Source organism: Callorhinus ursinus, unplaced genomic scaffold (assembly GCF_003265705.2).
Source record: "Callorhinus ursinus isolate GAN/ISIS: 27379988/994484 unplaced genomic scaffold, GSC_fseal_2.0 scaffold18, whole genome shotgun sequence".
Classification (NCBI taxonomy): Eukaryota; Metazoa; Chordata; class Mammalia; order Carnivora; family Otariidae; genus Callorhinus; species Callorhinus ursinus.
In genome coordinates, this window is record NW_027397080.1 from 28,601,987 (window position 1) to 28,623,256 (window position 21,270).

Here is a 21,270-nt window from a genome sequence, read left to right on the forward strand (position 1 = left end):
ACCGGGGCCCTCCCTAAAGAAAGTTCTGAAAGCATTGATTTCAGGAAGAAAGGAAAATGACCCCAGCAGGAAGGGTTGAGATACAAAAAAGAATAGTGAGCAGAAGAAACGGTAAACACATGGGTAAATTTAAATAAACATTGATGATTTGCAATGTTTAATTTGCGGGGTTAAGACAAACAAACAAGAGAGAATCAAAATACAGGCAACTGGAGTTAAAGCATTTCAGGTCTCTGGAATTGTGTAGGAGGGATGCGGAGACAGAACTCGTGGCTGGCAATTATAACCTAAAGACGCGTGATGCATTTCTAGGGTTGTTACAAGAGAATAAAAATAGCATGAATTCTAGCTTCCAAACTAATAGAGGATAAAATGGAATGGGGAGAAACTTCCATTAATACAATTGGAAGAAGGAAAGAAAAAAGAAGGAGGGAGGGAGGGAGGAAGGAAGGGGGGTGAGTTGGGAGGAAGTGACTTGTCCAGAGAAGAAGTGACTTGTCCAAGGCCACACAGCAAGTTAGAGGTAAAGCAAGGACTAGGGTGCTCTCTCCCCAGAATGGTGCAGCCTCCCTCAGTCTACATGGGGATTATCAGAGCGGGAATCCCAACCCTGCTTTCCCAGCTACAATAGAACCACATGCTACCACTCAGGAAGCTCATGGACAGGTGTGTGATAAGTCAGCAGACACAAAGAGTAGTAATGATCATCTCTGTGACTAAAGTCATTAACATAAGCACAGTGGCTTACCATGTAGGCTCCCCTCTGTGTGTAATTCATTAGATGCTCACAATAACCCCATGAGGTGGGTGCTGATAACATACTCGCTTTGTATATAAACCATCCAAGGATGAGGAACATGAGGTAACTTTCCAAGGTCACACAGCTGGGAAGTGGCAATGCAGGAACCCAGACAGTGTGCCTGCCCTACCTCAGTCCTCATGGTTGGATGCTGGGCTGAGCCTATAAACTTCTGTGTAGATTGTAGAAGTGGGCAGTGTACTGGAACGATCCTAAATAGATCCTGTCTAAAAAAAACCAGCTACAAAGGACATTTTTGGGTGATTGGGGAAATTTGAATACGAGCTCTCTATTAGATATCACTGTAACAATATTAAGTGACTCGGTGTAATCACAGTAGTAGAGTTATGCAGGAGGACAGCCCTGTTCTTAGGAGACAGACGCCAAAGTAGGTAGAGTGGAAGTGTCATGATGTCGGCAACGTTCCAATGTTTTGGAAGTATACAAAGAATAAAGCAAATATGGCAAAATGTTAATAATCGGTAAATCTAGGTAAAGGATAGATAAGTGTTTCTTGTTGTATCTGGTTGTGTTTAGAAACCAGCCCCAAACTTAAAACAACAGCTACTTCTGACTTTTTTGCAAGCCCCTGGGTCATTGACTGGAAATTCCCCAGATGTGGTCTGGCCTTGCTTATGCACCTGTCAGCAGCTAGTGGGTGGGCTGTGGCCTGGCTGGACGAAGGTGACCACGGCTTGCACATCTCAGCTCTCCTCCACGAGTCCCTCAACTCCCGCAGCCAGGCTGGCTTGAGAGTGTCTTCCCAGCAGTGGCAGGAGTCCAAGAGAGGAAGAGGAGAAGGAATGCACGCTTTTAAGCTGCTGCTCACATCCGTTGTACTGCTGTCCATTGGCCAAAGCGAGCCACGTGGCCAAGCCCAGAGTCAGCACTGGAAGACACTTCCAGGGAGCATCACATGGGGAGGCAAGCATGGTTAATGCAATCGACTTGCCACAGTTGTATTTGTCTTAACTTTTCAATAAATTTGAAATATTTCAAAATAAGAAGTTAGAGGGATGTATTAGACTACTCTAGAGAAACAGGACCAATAGAATGTGTATATATAAAAGAGATTTATTATAAGGAATTGGCTCACATGATTATAGAGGCTTGAGCGGTCCCAAGGTCTGCAGCCAGTAAGCTGGAGACCCCGAGAGCTGATGGGGTACTTCCAGGCTGAATATTGGCAGGCTTGCATAGCCAATGTTTCAATTCAAGTCAGAAGACAAGAACCGGGGCGCCTGGGTGGCTCAGTTGGTTAAGCGACTGCCTTCGGCTCAGGTCATGATCCTGGAGTCCTGGGATTGAGCCCCACATCAGGCTCCCTGCTCAGCAGGAAGTCTGCTTCTCCCTCTGACCCTCCCCCAGTTGTGTGCTCTCTCTCTCTCATTCTCTCTCTCTCAAATAAATAAATAAAAATCTTAAAAAAAAAAAAAAGCAAGAACTGATGATCCAGCTCAAGGCCGTCAGGAAGGAGGAGGTCCCCCTTACTCACAGAAGGGTCAGTGTTTTTGTCCTATTCAGGCCTTTACCCCATAGGGTCAGTCCCAGCATACCGAGGAGGGCACTCTGCTTTACTCAGTCGAATGTTACTCTCTCCAAAACACCCTCACAGACACACCCAGAACAACATTTGACCAAATATTTGGGCATCCCATGACCCAGTCAACTTAGCACATGAAATTAACCATCACCAGGGACAAAAGAAAAAAAAAAGTCAATCTAATCCTTCACTCCTCTGCTCTAAACTCTTTGCTACGTCCACTAGAAGGCAGGTATGTACAAGGATGTCCACTGCGGCTTTGCTAGTCAAAACCCCAAACGTGAGACCGCCATGATGTCCATCAACATCATCATGGATCAATAAATCATGACGTATTCCTAACATGGAACCTAACATGGAATAACAAACTGTGATGAAAAAGAATGCACCAGTACACACAACAACACGGATGAATCTCATTGATGAGTGAAAGAAGGGAAAACCGCATGCTGTACGTTTCCAATTACACGACGTTCAGGAAGAGAGAAACTTGTCCATAGTGGTTATCTTCTGGAGCCTTTGTTGGGAAGGGGCTCAAGTGGTCTTCCTGGAGTGCCATAAATGTCCTCGATCTTAATCTGGGTGGTGGTTACCTGGATATGTTCATGTGAAAAAAATGTGTTAAGTTGTACACTTCAGATTTGAGGGCTTAATTTTTTGTTTAAAGATTTATATATTTGAGACAGAGAGAGAGCACATGCATGTGAGGTGGGGGAGGAGGAGAGGGAGAGAGAATCTCAAGCAGACTCCCCTCTGAGCACAGGGCCTGATGTGGGGTTCGATCCCATGAGCCTGAGATCATGACCTGAGCCAAAACCAAGAGTCAGATGCTCAACCTACTGCGCCACCCAGGAGCCCCAAGACCTGAGAGCTTTATACGTTATATCTCAAAAAATGTAAACACACACACATACAAACCTGGTTTCTTGGTCCTTCCTAAATAAGACCTAGACTCCTTAACACTCAATTCAATTCAATGGAGCACACATTTCTTCTGCTCTCTCTAAAGTGCTGGGTACAGCAAGCAGGGTGGCCTTCTTATCAACCCCTGCCCAGTAGAAGTCTTTGATAAATATGCATTGAATCCACGTGGGGACCTCAAGGGCCGGGGACCGTGAGTGTACCTGGGCATCAGATGGGCTGTGGGGTGGCATCCTGGCCCCTGGTCTCCTTCCAGGCCCTCTTTGGTGCTTGCACAATGGCTCCGTCTTGCAGGGGTGCCTTCTGCCCCCCTCATCCGCCAAGGCCCCCGCCTGCCCCCTTTCCTCAGCACTGCACACTTTACGGCCATTGTCAAACATAATGATTCTTACCCTGGAGAGAAATTGGGTTCTATTTCATGTTTTATTGCCTCAAAAAGGACATTTTTTACCTTCCTGCAGTCTGTACCCAGCAGGAACAGGACGATAAATCTCAGCAAAGGTTTCCACTGAGATAGATGGTCCAGCAAGAAGACCACGGTGCTCCGGGCAGGGAGAAATAATAAGCCCTTGCACCCACTTTGCCACCCCACACTGGTGCCCTGTGCCCAACACCGCCTGGCAGCCTTGGCACTGGGGTGGGGGAGGGACTCCAGCTGATAAGCAAAAAAGCCTGAAAGTCCAAACTGGCCTCTCTCCAGCCTTGCCACCTTCATTCAGAAGAAGGCTCTAGCCCAAGACAGAGAACGTAGTAGATGGTTTATCACACACTTTTTGTGTGCAGCCCAAGTATCTCCTCACGTTTCGTTTGCAGCAGCTCCGTGCTGTGCAGGTGTATGTAGGACTGAGGTCATGGAGGTCGGCATGCAGCTGGTAAAGAGCAAGCTGGAATTTGAACTTGGGTCTTTTGGGAACCCGTTCAAGATGCTCCTGACCATGGCTGCTCCTCAGTTCCCCAGGAGCTAGCCCAGGAAACCAGAGAAATTTTGGCAGATGGCAGCAGGAGTCCCACAGCCGCTGCTGGGACTGCTTTCGCCCCAGCCTCCTTGGCTGAGGGCTTACCCCAGGAGCTCCCCTGCACGGCCTGCAGGAAGAACGGCACCCGTGTGCACTTCCCCTCGGTCATCGTGTGACTTGGACGGACCTGTTAGCAGGTCCCCAGAGAGGCTGCTGTCTTGTACAGGGTCACACGCTTAAGGACGGAATCAGGACTAGAACTCAAGACCCATGACTCCTGGCCCGGGGTCTTTCTTCTTTTTTCCCCAATTTTGTTGTTGTTGTTGTTGTGGCAAAATACACGTAACATAAAATTTATCATCTTAACCATTTTCAAATGTACAGTTCAGTGGTGTGAGATACATTCATAATGTTTGGAACCTCCCACCATCCATCTCCAGAACTCTTTCCACCTTCGTAACTAAAACTCTGCGCCTGTGAAGAAATAACTCCCCTTGTCCCCCTCCCTTGGTCTTAGCCGCCACCCTTTTGTTTCTGTCTCTGTGAGTCTGACTACTCGACATGCCTGAGGGAAGTGGAACCACACAGCGTTGATCTCTTCTTGACTGGCTCCTTTCAAAATCCCAGTATGATGTCCTCAAGGTCCATGCACGTTGGGACACCCGTCAGGATGTTCTTCCTCTTCTGGCTGAATAATATTGTAGTGTATCTATAGACATCATTTCGCTTATCCATTCAGCCACCGATGGACACTTGGGGTGCTTCCACCTTTTAGCTCCTGCTAATAACGCTGCTATGAACAGTAATGTACAAACATCTCTTCAAGACCCAGCCTTTCTTCTGACTTATCGCTCTGCCTCACTGACGCCTTCCAACTATTTATTATCATTCCCTTCTAAGACATGAAAATGTGTAGTGTACCCATTGGTTATTTCATAACAAGGTCCCGAAATCTACCACTCACAACATAAGCCAGTCGCACCATACCACCCACTGAATGACTCCATTTCTGTGAAACCTCCAGCACGGGCAAATCCACAGAGACAAAAAGTAGATTCATGGCAGCATGGGGAGTGATGGCTAAGGGGTAACTCTCTTGGGATGATGAAAATACTCTGAAATTGATTGGGGTAAGGATTGCACAACTCTGTGAATATACTAAACGATGTTGATTCAGACACGTTAAATGGGAGGATATTACGGTATGTGAAATATATTTTAAAAGCTCTCAATAAAGCTGTTAAAAAATTTGTTAGACTCTCAGCCCGTTTCCTTGCCTGTAAACTGGGGATTTGCGAGAGCCATCTCATTGCCACTGTTATAAAGCTGAGTTAATATGTGAAAACCTCCCCACCTAATGTCCCGCACGTGGGAGGAACTTCCCACTCTCCAGTAAGGATGATGTTCCAAAGAGCACCACTCAGTCATTAATTCATTCAACAGCACTGCTCACTAGAATGTTCTCTGACAGAGGAAGTGTTCTAGCTCTGCACTATTAGGCCCACAGCCGCCAGCCACATGCGACTATGGAGCACTTGAAGTATGGCTGGTGTGACTGAGGAGCTGGATTTTTTTCTTTTAATTAATTTACACTTGAATAGCCACGTGTGGTGAATGGCTACCACGTTGGACTATGAAATTCTAAGCAATGGAAATTAAGGGGCTCACCAAACAATATCCCTGTTCTCGTGGAGCTGACATTATGACACACAGACAAGTATTTATAAAACATAAGGCTGGAAAGGGCTATGTAGAAACATATATTAAGGTGGGAGGGCTGAAAGGCCGGGGGTGGGGACTATTTACACAGGGTGGTCGAGAAAAGCCTCTCTGAGGAGGTGACACTTGAGCAGAGACCTGAAGGAATGAGTGAGCCATGCAGCTATCTAGAGGAAGAGAATTCCAGGCTGAGGGCACAGCAAGAGCAAAGGCCCTGAGGCAGGAACTTGCTTGTTGAATGCAAGGAAGAGCCAAAGGGCCAGTGTTGCTGGAGGGCAGGGGAGTGGGGGTGAGGGCAGAGGATGAGTTCAGAGAGCAGGAGGGGAGCCAATCCTGTGGGACCAGGGGCAGGGGGGAGGGACTTGGTGGGGCTGTGAGCAGAGAAGGGACATAACCAGCTTAGGTTTTAGCAGGAACCCCCGGTTGCTGGGCAAACAATAGGCCAGAGGGGACAAAGGTGGCACAAGGGAAACCAGTTAGGAGGCCACAGCCATACTCCAGGTGAGACTCAGTGGTGGCTCTGACCAGGGCAGACAGGGGCCAGTAAGAATTTGTAGGATTCTGCTTGTTCTTTGGAGGGAGAGCTCACAAGACTTCTTGAGGGATGGCATGTGTGTGAGAAGAACCAAGGACAGCTCTGGGGGTTTAGGGCTGACCACCTCGGCAACTGGGGATGCCATTCACGAAGGCAGGGAGACTGGGGTGGGGGTGACGGAATGCAGTTTGGATCTGGTAAGTCTGGGAAGCCTGTCGGGAACCCTCAGGGTAGGCCCGGGAGATAGGAAAGCTCCAGGGTCCCTGATCCACACTCCCAGGACATTGGAGGGTCCAGGCCTGACCACAAAAGCACTTCCTGAAGATGAAGAACGGACGGCAGTAGGTGAGAAGAGCCCTGTGTCCTTCCCCCATGGGGAAGAGGCAGTGCGGCCCTGCCTCAAGCAGGAGGCTGGAGTAAGGCCTCGCCTCATCCAGCACAGCTGCTGGGCCTCTCCAGAGAAGCTTCCGCAGGGTTCTGGGGAGGCTGTGTGGCTGGGGCAGACACCACTGCTGGACAGATGAATGTGGACAAAGGCCTTTGAGGAGCCAGCACCCGGAGCTGGGGTCCTTGACATCTTGGCTGCAGGGGTGAGGCACCAAGCACCTGCTTTCCCAGGATGTCCTCGAGCTGGGAATGGACCCTATCACAGCTGAGATGAAGGATCCCAAGAGCCTGCTTGCTTGGTCCTGGGAGGGCTGGAGGGAGAGGAGACCAGACTGTATCCAGTTGGACACAGCACTTGAGGCAGCCGTCGGGAAGGAGCGGGGAGGGGGTCAATGGCTGGGAAGATGGAGCAATAGTCCCCTGCCCCCACCATCATCCACTGCCTATGCAGCTGACTCTGCCCATGCTGAGAGCCCCCCCCCCCACCACAGGCCATTGCAGAGACCCGAACATGCCAAGGAAATGTACCTGGATGGAAACTTCTAGCACTGCAGACTTGGAGTCGCCCCTCCGCAGGGCAGCCTTAGTATTCCTCAGCTTCAAGGACATGTATGCATACGTTCAATTAACACATGTTTCCTGAGGACCTCCTGGGTGCTGGTCACTATAGGCACTTGGGATACAGCTGTGAACAAAATAGACAAAATAGAGTCCAATGGTGGGGGTGGGGCAAGAAGGAACAGATGATAACGAAATAAAACATAGTAAGTAAGTAAATCAGATGGTGTCCTAGAAGAGGGTACAGGCCCTGTAGGGGAAAGAAATGCGGAGTAGATTTAGGAGGTTGGGATTGGGGTGAGCAGTCGTCACTTCAAATAGTGAGGATACAGGAGGCTTCTTGCAGAAGGTAATCCCTTCTAGATCCTTAGGATCTTCGAATAATTAAATTGACATAAGACAGATTAACAGGAGGAAAAAAAATTTCATATATACGAGAGCTCATAAAAATAGGAGACTCAAAGAAGTAACCAAAGCAGGTAGGTTTTATCCATTTTAGACAAGGAAACAATATATTTTTGAAGAACTGAGAAGACAAAGGGGTTCGGGCTTGCGGTAGTACGTTGGAGAGGAAGTAACAAGGTTTGTTTATATGGCCTTCTCAGCCCAGAATTCCCATCTCTGGGGATAAGGACATCTCTCTTTCTCCTGGTACAGAGAGGGTAACATTCCCATGGGAGATTATTTCTTGCTTTCAGGGGGGACCGAGGAAGATCAGAGTGTCCTTCTTATACTGGCTGTTTCTTAAGTAACTTTAATTTGAAATAATCCATATACCAAAGCAGCAAATCTTGGGGCGGCCTGCCCTGGACCCCATCAGTTCCCTGAGTCTCTTTAGGACACAGTGATGCAGGTGGGTTCCCAACGTGAGGCTCCGACTGCACAAGCAGTCAGGTATTTAATAAGAGGCAATTCTATGGGCACAAAAGAAAAACAATGCTTAGTGACTGGAGCAAATTATAAACCAGTTTCTGAGTTTTGAGGGTAGCCAGTTGGGAAGATTTCTAGATGTCAGGCTTGAAGCATTTTCAGATAGAGCGAGGGCCGGCAATGGCCTCTAAGAGATTTTCCTAGTCTGTAGTGTGAACGTCTCTGGGGAACTTTCTGAGTGGCACAAAGATCTTCCATACTGTCGTGGTGGTTTCTCTGAAGTTTATATCCAGTTGTCACGTTAGCTTGCATGGCTTCGGAAAAAAGGCTGCATTAGTTTTCGATGATTCCAAGTACGAAGAGTGGGAGAAAAATGGAAAATACTAGTCTAGAGAGTTGTAGCCAGATATTGGAAGAAACTAGAAGATTTAAGATCTAGTCCGGATTACAGGCAGAAAACAAAACCTCAAAGACAATGAATAGCCCTGGAATCAGATATCCACAGGGTGTTATAGACTTTTGCTAAAACACAATATTTCTCTCTACAGTTACCCCCATTTTTATCAGAAATGATAAAAGACAAATTTATTTACAAAATAAGTCTCATCTTAATAAACTCAGCTTGATTATTTACATAAATGTGGCAAGAATATATATTGACCATGTAGAATCTTTTAAACTGCTTTGCTAGAACTTTTATAAGGAATCTCAGATTGGACTTTTAAAAGCCTCTCAAGGCTCAGAAGTCGAGCCAATACCTACGGACTTTGGTGAATTCCTCGTCTCCAGTTCCCCCAAATATCCTGAGATTCTTGCACCTGCCAGGAAGTGACCTTCCTTACTCACCTGGTAAGATTGCTGGGAGCCCTGTAAGCAAAGTGCCAAGGGGTTTTATTGGCTCTCTTTAGTCAACCTTAGTCCCTTCAAGCTGTCTGGTCACACCCGAGCCTTTGTACATCTCTCTTGAATATGACCTTCCAGTCAAAGGCTTGGTAATATAACCAATGTTTCCAGTTGTGTCCTGTTACGAGGAGAACAGATTCTTAGTGAACTTATGCAAATCACCACATTGCCATAAAAATAAAAATACTCACTGAAGGGTTTCTGAATTCTGGAGGGATCTGGGAAAGAGAAAAAGATAAATGTTTCATTGTTGTTCAGAAAGGCAGATTTTCCCAAATTGCTCTGAACCATAGATAGCTTGAGAGAGAAGAGAATACATTTTCCTTAAATCTGGGAGAAAAAAAAACATTTTTAAAAATCAACAATGTTCCAAACAAGCCAAAGAACATTATAATCATCCTCATCAGTTAATTCAGCCTCATGTAATTGATTCTTGTTGATCTTTTGTTAGAAGTCATGAAGACATTAGTTTCTCTGTTAGGAGTCTGTAAATTCTTACCCAGTTCAGTGGCATGATCTGAAAGTTATCAGAGAGCCCCTGTCAGAGTCCTCCCCGTGAATTTCTCTGAAGACCAAGCACTTCTGCAGGAACAAGCCTGCGAAAGCATCAGAGATAAACAGTAACTGTGAATGACAAAAAAAGACTTCAACATGCCGGTGGCTAAAGATCTGATTAGAGTTCATTACAGTGCAATGGACAAGGAGGTTTGGTTCTTTCTGTGACATGCAACATTTTAAGATAAAAACTAGAATCGTGACTGATGACTTTATACTAGGACCTATCTGAACTTTGGGAACTTCATACAATTTCTAGAACACCGATGAGTAACTTTCACCCACAGACTAATAATCTAAGAAAGCTTATCATCACTCATTGACAATGCTATCCACATAACTTAACATACCAAATAAGCCTAACTAGTGTAATTCCTTGTGTAAGGAAAGAGAACAAATCTTTTGAGATGTTCCAGGGACCCTTTGGAAAATCTCAAGTAACTTCCAGGTCAAAAGGCTTTATTTCAAATTTAACTTTGGGGAAGTTTGTCAAAATACCAAAACGTTTTAAAACACTTGGTCAAACAGGATCATAGGTTACTATGAAACAACTTAGTTATCCATTTAATCATGGTGACAGTTAAAAACTTTGCAGGTACACACAGAAAGTTAAATAGTTATAAGTAAAACTTAGCTCTTTTGAAAGAGAAGAATCGATTTCATTTTTTTTTTTTTTTAAGTAATCAAAGATCTAGGGGACGCCTGGGTGGCTCAGTCAGTTAAGCATCTGCCTTCAGCTCAGGTCATGATCCCAGGGTCCCAGGATGGAGCCCTGCATTGGGCTCCCTGCTCAGCGGAGAGCCTGCTTTTCCCTTTCCCTCTGCCGCTTCCCCCCCCCCACCCCTGCACTCGTGTGCATGCTCTCTCTCTCAAATAAATAAATAAAATCTTTAAAAAAAAATCTGATAAAAGCAACACAAGAAATTATTTTGATAAAACACAAATCCTTTGCTTTTTCAGACAGATTACTTAAAAAATGAGGAAAACCCTTTTATAATCTCTTATCAGGAGCAAACCAATAGTCTAAGCAGATTTTTCCTTCAAGCGGATGGAAGAAAATTAAGTTCTAGTTTTACATAAGTACACTATGGATATTAAAGCTTATTTTTAAAACCCTTACACAAATGCATTCAATTTTATCCTGCTTGATCACACGTAAAATTTCTTCCCCAGGATTCCTTTTTCACAACCTTTTACAACTTTCTACCTTAGCTTGTCCCTTATTTTCTTTCCCATTCAGAAACAACCAGTTTTACTTTAAGACAAAATTACTTTCTTTTCCCTCAACAAAAATGCATCCCCATTCCTCATACCTTTTATTTCCGAAAACGCATATCTTACATTCCTTGTATATAGAGATGTTTCTCTTATTATTTCCAGTAGCTTTATCTTAGCTCGGATTCTTAGCCCTTAGACACCTTAATTTGTAGTAGAAGTTAAAAAGTAAGCGATTGTGAGATACCCGTTACGCCATCTTTCTTTCTTTTTTGAGCGAGAGAGTATGTGGGGTGGGGGTGGGGGGGGCAGAGGGAGAGGGAGAATCTCAAGCAGGCTCCACACTCAGTGCAGAGCCTGATGCAGGACTCAATTTCATGACCCTAAGATCATGACCTGAGCCGAAATCAGAGTCGGCCACTTAACCAACTGCGCCACCCAAGCACCCCAGGCCAATATGCTTCACAATTTCTAGAAGCATAGGATTCTTCACAGTTTAATTTTTCAATGGGTCATAAGATGCATTCACAAACGGATCCTCTGTGATAAGAGGTCAAAAGTAAGTGAGCTTAGATTTGTGTAGCAATCGATGTTTAGTAGTTTATCTTATTTGGAAATGATCTAGACATTCCGTGAATTCCCAGCACTTAATTTTACTTAGCGAAATTCTAAGGGTGGAAGTCATCAAAGAGATTTGGGAAACCATTTAAGGAGATGTGTCATAAAACAATCATTGCTAGAACATTCACCTGAAAACTCTTATATACGTCTGTTTAGTTCATTTGTTCTTCACAATCATACTTAGATCACCCACAATGATTTCATGAGACATTAAAGCGGTTAGCCATAATTTCAAGTTATTTGTCGTGCTGACAAATTTTATAACAAAGACAATGAGCTTATTTGACTTTCAGGAAATCTAGGTAAAATAAAAGTATTATGCTTAATGCCAATAACTCTAAAGACATGTCTGTATTAATTGAATCAACAAACTTAAAGTAGTTTCTCTTTACCAAAAATTATCCTAGATCATGCCAACTTGAAAAACGGGTTAGCGTCTATTCTATTTCTGAGGTTTAAGAAATACTTAATTTACAAGCACTTATTTTTAAGCCAATTACATAGAGCTCTATACACTCATTCTGGGAGTACCATCCGGAGGGAGAAAAATCTGATTTATAATGTACACAATAAGCATGATGGACATACAGACACACAGATGTCATAGCTTTCATTCCATCAAGCCCGGAGCATTTGTAGAATACTCCACAAAGCTCGCTAGTATGATACAAAACTCAAGAGTTTACAAATAATCGTGTCTCTGCCTGGGGCGGAATAAGTTAAGATAATTTGCCTAAAAGCAAAGATAATTTGCTTAATATTTGTAGAGAAGTCTTAAGATTTGTACTTCTTCTTGATGAGTAATTTCAAGGAGGCTGTGGTCTAGAGTTTGGGCAAGAGAGCCCTTCTAGTAGTTTGTATTTCTAAAAGGCCTCTTTCCTTCTTTTTTTTCTTTTTTCTTCCACCTGGACAGAGTTTTAATGACCTCCTGGGGTGTTTACATTCCAAAGACACGGTAAGATTTACATCTTCAAGGGACAGAAAGAGTATCCAAGTTTTTCCTAGGACTTTTGCATATATATGTCTCTATTATCAGACGTTTAGGGTAATTCCTATTTAAAATGTTCTTTCCTTTTTTTTAAGTGCAGGACAATTGTTCTTCCAATGTCCTGAGTTTTTATAATATCTGCAAATGCCTGGAGGCAATTAGGAAAGCCTCGGAATCGATTTTGAGTTGCTTTTCAGAGTTACGTTTTTGTTTTTCTAAACCGTCAAGTTGTAAATTAAGAATTGTTGATCTTCACTCTTTTTTTTTTTTTTGGTCTTCATTCCTGTAAGACATCTTCAAAGAACTGAGTAGTCTCTTCCATCATTAGGCTTATGCATTGATGTGCTTGCTGAACCACACTCTTTTGAATTAACCTTTTTATATCAGGGAGAAAATTTCCAGTGAAGATGGAAACTGAAAGATAACTATGTTTTGCTGTCCAGGGGACATGAATTCTTTGGGTGGGGGTTTAGAATATATCCACAAAGGACCTTGCCTAGGAAGACTTGAATCTGGCAGAGACTGATTATAAAGTCCAGCAAAACAAGCCTTATTGTCCATCCCAGGTGCTTCTGTTAAATTTATTTCCTGGCTTTTAGCATTTGCATGAGTAACCTGTATACCCTGAGCCTGGAGATTAGGCTGGGTTGTTCTCTGTAAATCTTGAAGGAAAAGGGAAGCTGAAATAAGCAGCTGATGTTTAAAGGATTTTCTAGGAAAGGTGGAGGAGTTTGGGGGCTGGGGGGAATATGCTGAGGAGACAGGGAGGAATTTTAGGACAGGGAATTTATGTTGGATGGGGACTTCACTTTTTATTCTAATTTCTGTTCTTTCATCTTGTTGAAAGGGAGTCCCTAAGGCTAGCTCTTACGTTTCTTTGTGTCTACTTTTTAATTTGGTCTTTCCAAAGGTACCAATAAAACGATTGTTTAGGATGAGAGCTCTCTAAAAGAATTTTTTTTTCTTTCAAATATAGCCAATTCAAAGGATCCATTGATCCTTTGGTCATCGATGAATAAGATCTTATATTCATCTCAATAACAACTCAAACCAATAAACCTTTTCACGGCTTTTAACCAAGGATGCAAGAGGTGTCCCACAAGACGGGTGCAAAAAATGTGGCCCTCACGAGATCCAGAAAGTTCACTCCCAGAACTAGCCCAAGAAAGGAAAGGCATTGAGGGGCTCTATGTTTATTTTTATTTATTTATTTTTCTTTATAAGAAACTTCCCTTTTTATCGACAATGGAATAGGTGGCTTCGTTCCTCCATCTTTAGGGACCGAACGTCCGCAGTGAAGTCAAACTCACTGTGCCCCCGACACAGGTCCGGAAGCTCACTGACTCCTTCTAGTTCCGGTTCCACCGCCAACACCAGAACATCTTCATCCATTGGGTCCCATGATAGCAGGGGTCTGGGCACCGGTAGAAGGAGAGTGACCCCATCCTGCCTGCCTGTGCCCCAAAGCCCCAGTTTTGTAGGGGCTCTGCCTCCCCAGGTGGGGGGATCTCTGTTTTTATTTTATTATTTTTTATTTATTTTTTTAATTTTTAATTTTCCCCCTGCCTCAAGAGCTCTTTTTTTTAAACATTTTTTTGAAGATTTTATTTATTTATTTGACAGAGAGAGAGATAGCAAGAGCGGGAACACAAGCAGGGCGAGTAGGAGAGGGAGAAGCAGGCTTCCCGTGGAGCAGGGAGCCCGATGTGATGCGGGGCTCGATCCCAGGACCCTGGGATCATGACCTGAGCCGAAGGCAGACGCCTAACGACTGAGCCACCCAGGCGCCTTGCCTCAAGGGCTCTTTAAACGCTGTTCCAAAATACAGGGAATCACATTGTCCGCCTCCACCCCTTTGAACAGAATAAGGTGCCTTTACCAAGCCAAAAGTTCACCTTCTCCCCCAAACCCCCACCGCTTTTTTTTTTTTCAAATACATATGCATCCTCTCGCTGGGAGAACCAGAGAGAATATTCTCACTGGTCATAAAGTAGACAAAAGAAAACAACCACCATCTCTGGGAGGGAAAAGGATCAGTAGTAAATAAGTGTACTCATCACCAAATCCTTACCAGGGTCGCCATACCCCAGGAACTAATTCCACAAGCATTTTCCCCTACTAATCTAAATTTAGAAAAAGAAAGACCCCTGCAGGCAGAGGCCCTAGAGACTGATGTGGTAAGAATTCTTACCTTGTCAGAAGCACCAGGTCTCCCAGCTGCTGCAGCCCCGGGCGAGCAGACTGTCCGTGTCCTGGCCAGCTAGCCGCATAGGGGAGGAAAGCTCCCCTTCTTCCCTTCCAGATCCTTAGGCTGATCTAATAATTAAATTGACATAAGGCAGATTAACAGGAGAAAAATCAATTTTAAAATAAATAATAATAGGAGAAGCATCTGGCTGGCTCAGTCTGTAGAGCATGTAACTCTTGATCTCGGGGTCGTGAGTTCAAGTCCGGACATAGAGCTTGTGTGTGTGTGTGTGTGTGTGTGTGTGTGTGTGTGTGTGTGTGTGTGTGTAAAAATCTGTTATAAGTAAAAATATGAGACTCAAAGAAGTAACCAAAGCAGGCAGCTTTTAATGCCTTTTTTTGACAAGGAGACAATACATTTGTGAAGAATTGACAAAAGGGGTTTGGGGCTTGGGGTAGTACATTGGAGAGGAAGTACCAAGGTTAGTTTGTATGGCCTTCTCAGCCCAGAATTCCCGTCTCTGGGGATAAGGAGGTCTCTCTTTCTCCTGGTACAGGGAGGGTACCTCTCATATGGGAGATTATTTCCTGCTTTCAGGACAGGAGAGGATCAGAGGGTCCTTCTTATACTGGCTGTTTCTTAAATAACTTTAATTCAAGATAATCAAAATGCCAAAGTGGCATATTTTGGGGAGGCCTGCCCTGTATCCCTCAAGAAGATTTGAATGAAGACCTGAAGGAGGTGAGAGAGGGCTCCTGCCCAGGGGTGCCCCCTTCTCTCTCACCTCCTCACGCCCTTCCCCTCCCTTCCCCGCTGTCCCCCCTGCACTCCTTCCCACCTGCCACTCCCATGCCTTCCCCTCGCCCCCCTGCTCTCTCTCTTATCTTCTGCTTCTTTACCCTCCTTCTCCCTCCCGAGAGGCCGGGTAGAAAGCAGGATAGGGAGCTAGGGAGGAGGGAGAACAGTGATGAAGAGATGGTGGGGAGCAAGCCCGTGCTCTCATAACACCCCCCCAAACTGGGCCATGGTGCTCTCTGTGCCCCCAGAGGAAGGAAAGGAGGTGGAGCAACAGTGGGGTCCCTGGGGGGTGAGGGGTGGGATCCTTGTCCCCAGACAGGGCCAGAGAGGCTTTTCAAAGAGCTAAGATAGATGATTTTGTGGGGATGGGGAGACATGCTGCATATCCCCCTCTAGAGCCCAGCCAGGTAGAGAAACGGGCATTCAGTCACCAACTGAGGCCGGAGCTTGGTGGATTTTCTCTGCCACCTGGTTACTCGGTTATTCAGATTTGAGAGCGGGGTCTGCCCTGGAGCTTTGTCTCAGGCCCAACACAGACATTGCAACCAGGACCCGTCCATCTGGGAAAGAGGCCTCACAAAGACCTCCCCCACTGCCCAGTGCCGGTAACTTCCTGCCTCCCCTCCCCAAGCCCACCCTTCCCACCCAGTAACCACCAGACCCTGACACTGCCACCCAGGGCTGCCTGTAGGGGCCAGGGGAGGGCGCAGACAGAACAGTGTCCATGGAGCTGCTCCCTCCCCTTGCTGTGCTTTGGCTTTACTATTTCAAACTGGCCACCCCACCTCTGTGCTTCACAAATTCTAAAATCTACATTTCATACACAAAATTGGAGAGGAGGGGTTGGCCGACATCTTCACATTTCCTGCCTGGACGCAGTGCCCAAGACGGGGTGTGGATGGTTTAACGGGGCATCCCGACTCCCCCAGAGAGCAGCCCCAGGCTGACATGGGGCCACTCCCGGCTGACCTGCTCAGCCCCCAGGCTCTCTGCCAAGGGGAGGGCGCAGGCTAAGGAAGACTTGACAGTCTCCTTCTATCTGGAGGACGGATGGGATTTTGACTAGTCAGGAAGCCTCAACAGACGCTGGCCAGCCCACCCAGCCAGGTCTCACCCTGTGACCACCATTAATGCATCTGGGCAGGGGCAGGTCCACGTGAAGGAACCCATAAGCCCCCAGGCCTCCCTGAGGCTCTCTGCTAAGTACAAAGTTCTGGTTTGATGTGGCTGCTGCCCTGGGGTCCCCAGAGAGGCCACTGCCCCTGGCAGGAACCCCACACCCAGACAGAAAGCAGGTAGCAGCGAGAGAGGGGCTGAGGGCTGTGGGCAAGGTCAACCAGGCAGACACCTTAGTGCACTGGGGTGCCCCTGCGGACAGGTTCCCTCTGGTCTGGGGAGAAGTGGGGGGGCGGGTGGAGGAGCAGAGGACGGGGGTGGGGGCGGCCAGGAGGAACAGGAAGAGGGGACACTGGAGAGGTCTGTGAGCCTGGGCTGCTGTATCTGATGTTTTCACCACCTACACGTGCTGAGCTGCAACGGGAGGCCAGGGAGCCAGCCGGGTCCTGGCAGGTGGGCTGAGTCCTTGGGGAGCTGGGGACAAAGAGAATCATCACTGTGGCAACCACATTCCTTCTGCTGGAGAGAAGGGGCCTGGATGAGGCACTGTTGTCACTGTGACCCATGCTGGGGCTGGAGGGAAAAGGAGGGGGCGGCTGACAGGTCATCTGCAGCAGAAGAGAATGCATCCTGTCAAGGCAACAGGAAACACACAGGAGAGAGACAAGGACATTGCTCTCTCTCGGAGCGTGACAGCCGTACAATGGGGATGGTAGTGAATACTTCCCAGTGTTGTTGTAAGGATTTCATTCGTTTATGTATGGGAAGTTCTTGGGACAGTGCCTGGCACTGTATGCGACCAATTAACACTAGCTATTATCATGATCAATATCACAAGGTTCTGTATGTATTTCAGTGGATGCATTGTGTGGGATGTACATGGTATATGGGTGTGTGTGTGTGTGTGTGTGTGCACTCACTGAATTTGGGTTGCACGTTGGGTCTGTGTGTGTGTAAGTTGCATAGTGCATGTCACATGGTTGTGGTGTGTGGGGGTTTGGTGGGTGTGTAATGTGGGGGATGTGTATGTTGTATGTTCCCTATGGTGTGCTTTATGTACTGTGTGAGTTGGGTGGTCTGTGGGTCGTGTAGAGTACATACATGAATGCCCTGCCCTTGAATTGGTTCAGATTGTAGGAAACCCAGCCTCCAGGGCCTCCCCTGTTCAGGGCCCAGCCAGACCCAGAGTTTGGATAAGTTCTGAGCTGTCCATCCTTTTTTGCAGAAGCCCCTTGTCAGGCAAAATGGTCCTAATGTACAACTCTGCACGGCCAACGCAGGGGACCCAAGATGACCAGTTTCCCAGGGGATTGCCCCACCCTGGGGAAGGGGCAGAGAAAGGAGGGGAGGGAGCTGAGGGGTTCTCGCTGCCCCACAGCCTGCCTGGGAGAGCAGCCCCTCCAGCCCTCCTGGACCTCCTGACCCATGTCAGGCCACTCCCGGGGCTTCAAGACTGGAGCACTACTCGGAGAACAGGAGAATGTCACCAGCTCTGCTGGAGGGACAAGAAGCAGGAAGCAGGGCTGGTGGTGATGGTTGTCAAAAGCCAAGAAGGGGAAGGGGAGAGCTGAGCTGAGTCACAGGCTGTCCGGGGAGCGGGACAGGCACATGGCTCCAGCTGCTTCCTCTAGTGGGACTGGGAAGGATAGGGGAGCTCTCCCAACATTGAGCAGTTTGGGGATGAGCTAGGCCTGGAGCCAAGGTTGAGCTAGAAATAGGACACCTGCTGGAGAATGGCTGTGGGATTAGGGCACTCACATAAGGAATTGTTCCCTCCCTCCTGCCTCGTTAAGCAAACCAAACACTTGTGAAACTCTGCAGACAAAGTGCCTTGCCTTTAGCATCTCAGATAGATTAGACCCACATGCTGCCCACCTCCCCTTCACGACTTCCGGTGCCATGCGCACCTGCCAGACCCATTTGCCTGCAACACAGTGAACACTCCATGCTCTGGCCTCAGGCCCTGGCGAGTGTTTCTACCTCTGCCAGGTATCCGTCCACTTCCCCCACCAGCTTCCTCTCCTCCTCCAGGTCTCAGCTGAAAAATCACCTTGTGTGGGAAGCTTTCTAAGACCCCTCTCTAAGACTACCCCCAGCTGGAACAGCTGCCTCTCTGTGCTCCTAGGGACCTGACTTCTCCCCTCTCCCAGCACATCTAACTTGTGTTATAATTGCCTGTGGGCCTGTGGGCTCCTTGAGAAAAGGAACTCTCTTATTTATTTCTTTATCTCTCGTGCCTGGTAGAGTGCCAGGAACAGGGAGCCCCCCAGTAAATGTTGGCTCAGTGAATGGATGGGTTTTTGGGTGGACGGATGAATGGGCAGAAGAATTTTTGCAATGAGTGTTTGCATTGTGGAAAATATGCTTTCAACTTATGCTGATGGCATCCCCTCCAGTGCTTACATGATTCCCTAGATGATATTACCAAAATATGACACTGAATCCCTCTTCCCCACAGGAACCGGAGAAAGCCAGAGTCCAAAGGCAGAGGGGAAGATTGACACTTTGGGGCTGGAAATTTGCAAGTCACAACCCAATGCCTTGAGCTGCAAGAAGGAGCATCCAGAGCAGAAAAGAGAGCCATGCAAAGCAGCTTAAACCAGCCAGTCCACCCAGATGGGGCCAAATGGATGGGAGGGTCTACAAGCCAGCTGCCCACCCTGCCCACCGCTATTCATAGACCTCGTTTGAATCTAAGGCCAGGACACGTCACCCTCCAAGGTCAGCAGAAGTTACATCTAACAACCAAGAACAGGCAGAGGTACCATCTTCAGAGATGGTGGGTCAGAGCTGCAGAAAAGAAAGGAGGCCAGGTGGCTCCTGCATCCAAATGGAGGGCAGAGAGTGGCTCTCAGGCTGGGGGGCACGTCTGAAGGTTTCTCCATGGGACTGGACAGTTGAGTCTAACCAACTATGCTATGACCTACCTATTGTATGCAAGAGTGTTTCTCCTTTGCTGTCCTGAAGAGCGGGGCCACCGAGTCTGACAGCATGAGGATGCTGGTTGCTTAGGCATGAGGTGAGCCTTGCTATGGGCAGGAAGTATACTCCAGGCTCATCCCTGACCAGAATCAGACACCTCCCAGGGCATACTCTGCTGGTTCCATATTAGCTGTGACCTCTGGGGAATTCCCAGTCCAGGTGTCCTAGATGGTGGGTGAGTACGAGTAGGAGTCGGGGTCATTGGAAGGGCTTTTTCTCACTGTAGATTGACCAGTTGGTGTATTGGGTAGGAATAACATTCAGCCGCCAGGTATCAGACCACCATGAACTAGAGCCTCAAATGCGCAAGGGTTTATATTCTCATATACAAAAGTCCAGGTGTGTGTATTCAACTATACCTCAATAATAAATAAGGTTTTCAAAGAAAGTCCAGATATAGACAGTGGAGAGCTGATAGGGTCTCCCCATGAATCCTCAGGGACCCAGGATCTTTCTGTTTCTTCAAGGTTACCTCTTAGTCCAAGATAGCTGCTTGTGCTCCATCCATCACAACTACATTCTGGCAGCAGAAAGGAGGAAGAGAGAAAAACAACAAAAGGGACAGCCCTTCTCTTCTAAAGAGACTTCCTAGAAGTCCAGTCTATCACTTATGCTTACTTCTCACTGGCCAGAACTTAGTCACATGGACACATCTATCTCTGGGGACTTTGATTGGTATAAGTTCCCTCGAGAGCCTTGGGGAAACTGAGAACATGGAGCATCTGAACCTGGAAGCCTGAGAGTAGATCATGGGTCCCAAGGAGCCCCTGTCTTTGCCAAAACCCCCCAGCTAATAAGTGAAATAGTCAAGATGACACCAGCTCTGCCTGTCATTGCAGCTCATGCTCTTAGTTGATAGACCACAAGGTTTCCTCAAGTCCCAGCTCAGCTTCACCCCCTTACCAGCCATGTGGCTCTAGTCCTCTGAGCCTTGATTTTTATGCCTCTAAAATAAGAATCATATTAACACCCACCCACAAAGACTTGCAGAGCAAGACAGATAGGCCAAGATCATGTTCATATCAGATCAAGAAGTCAGGGATCTGAATCTGTTTAATCTTGAGTTGAATTCAGAAGAAAGGGGCCGGACCCTGCCACCACCTAGGTCTTGTCACAGACTTTTCTGATGGAAGAGTCTATGCTACAGCAAAGGGGGAGAGGGCAGTAGAGCCCCCTGGAAAAGTCTGTTCTACAACACAATGAAGGCAGCATTGCCTGAAGTTCTCATCTCCAAGATATGTAAGCAGGATCTGGTGCTTCTCTTCTCCAAGATACTCAGAGAATCTGATGGTGCCCCCTCCCCATCCTCTGTCTCTGGCCCAAAGCCCCTGGCCCCATGACTGTCAGCTGGTCCAGAGAAGAACAGACCACAGAATGAGGTTGCCCATTGCCATGGAAACCAAAGCCAGAGCCCAGCACCCTGGAGCTCCCAGGCATATAGCAGATGTGCTACCTCTGGGTTCCAAGTCCCCAGACAGCCCTCCTACACAGCACACAAACGCGTGCGCACGCACACACACACACACACACACACACACACACACACACACACACTCCCCAACAGTCAGCTGGCGGGCCCAGTGGACTGGCGGCCATTTAATTGGGCCGGAGAAGCC

The 21,270-nt window shown here is 47.0% G+C and overlaps 1 long non-coding RNA gene across 1 annotated transcript in view; it reads right to left on the bottom strand.

Moving 5' to 3' along the window:
• Nucleotides 1–2,256: 2,256 nt before the first annotated feature.
• LOC141374504 (uncharacterized) overlaps nucleotides 2,257–21,270 on the bottom strand; it is a 64,350-nt gene continuing 45,336 nt past the window's right edge. Inside the window, exons 2-5 of the long non-coding RNA XR_012381439.1 lie at nucleotides 14,762–14,886; nucleotides 9,135–9,787; nucleotides 7,389–7,545; nucleotides 2,257–2,935 (exon numbers count right to left, since the gene is read on the bottom strand). This is a non-coding gene — a long non-coding RNA (uncharacterized lncRNA). The remainder of the gene's footprint in view (nucleotides 2,936–7,388; nucleotides 7,546–9,134; nucleotides 9,788–14,761; nucleotides 14,887–21,270) is intronic.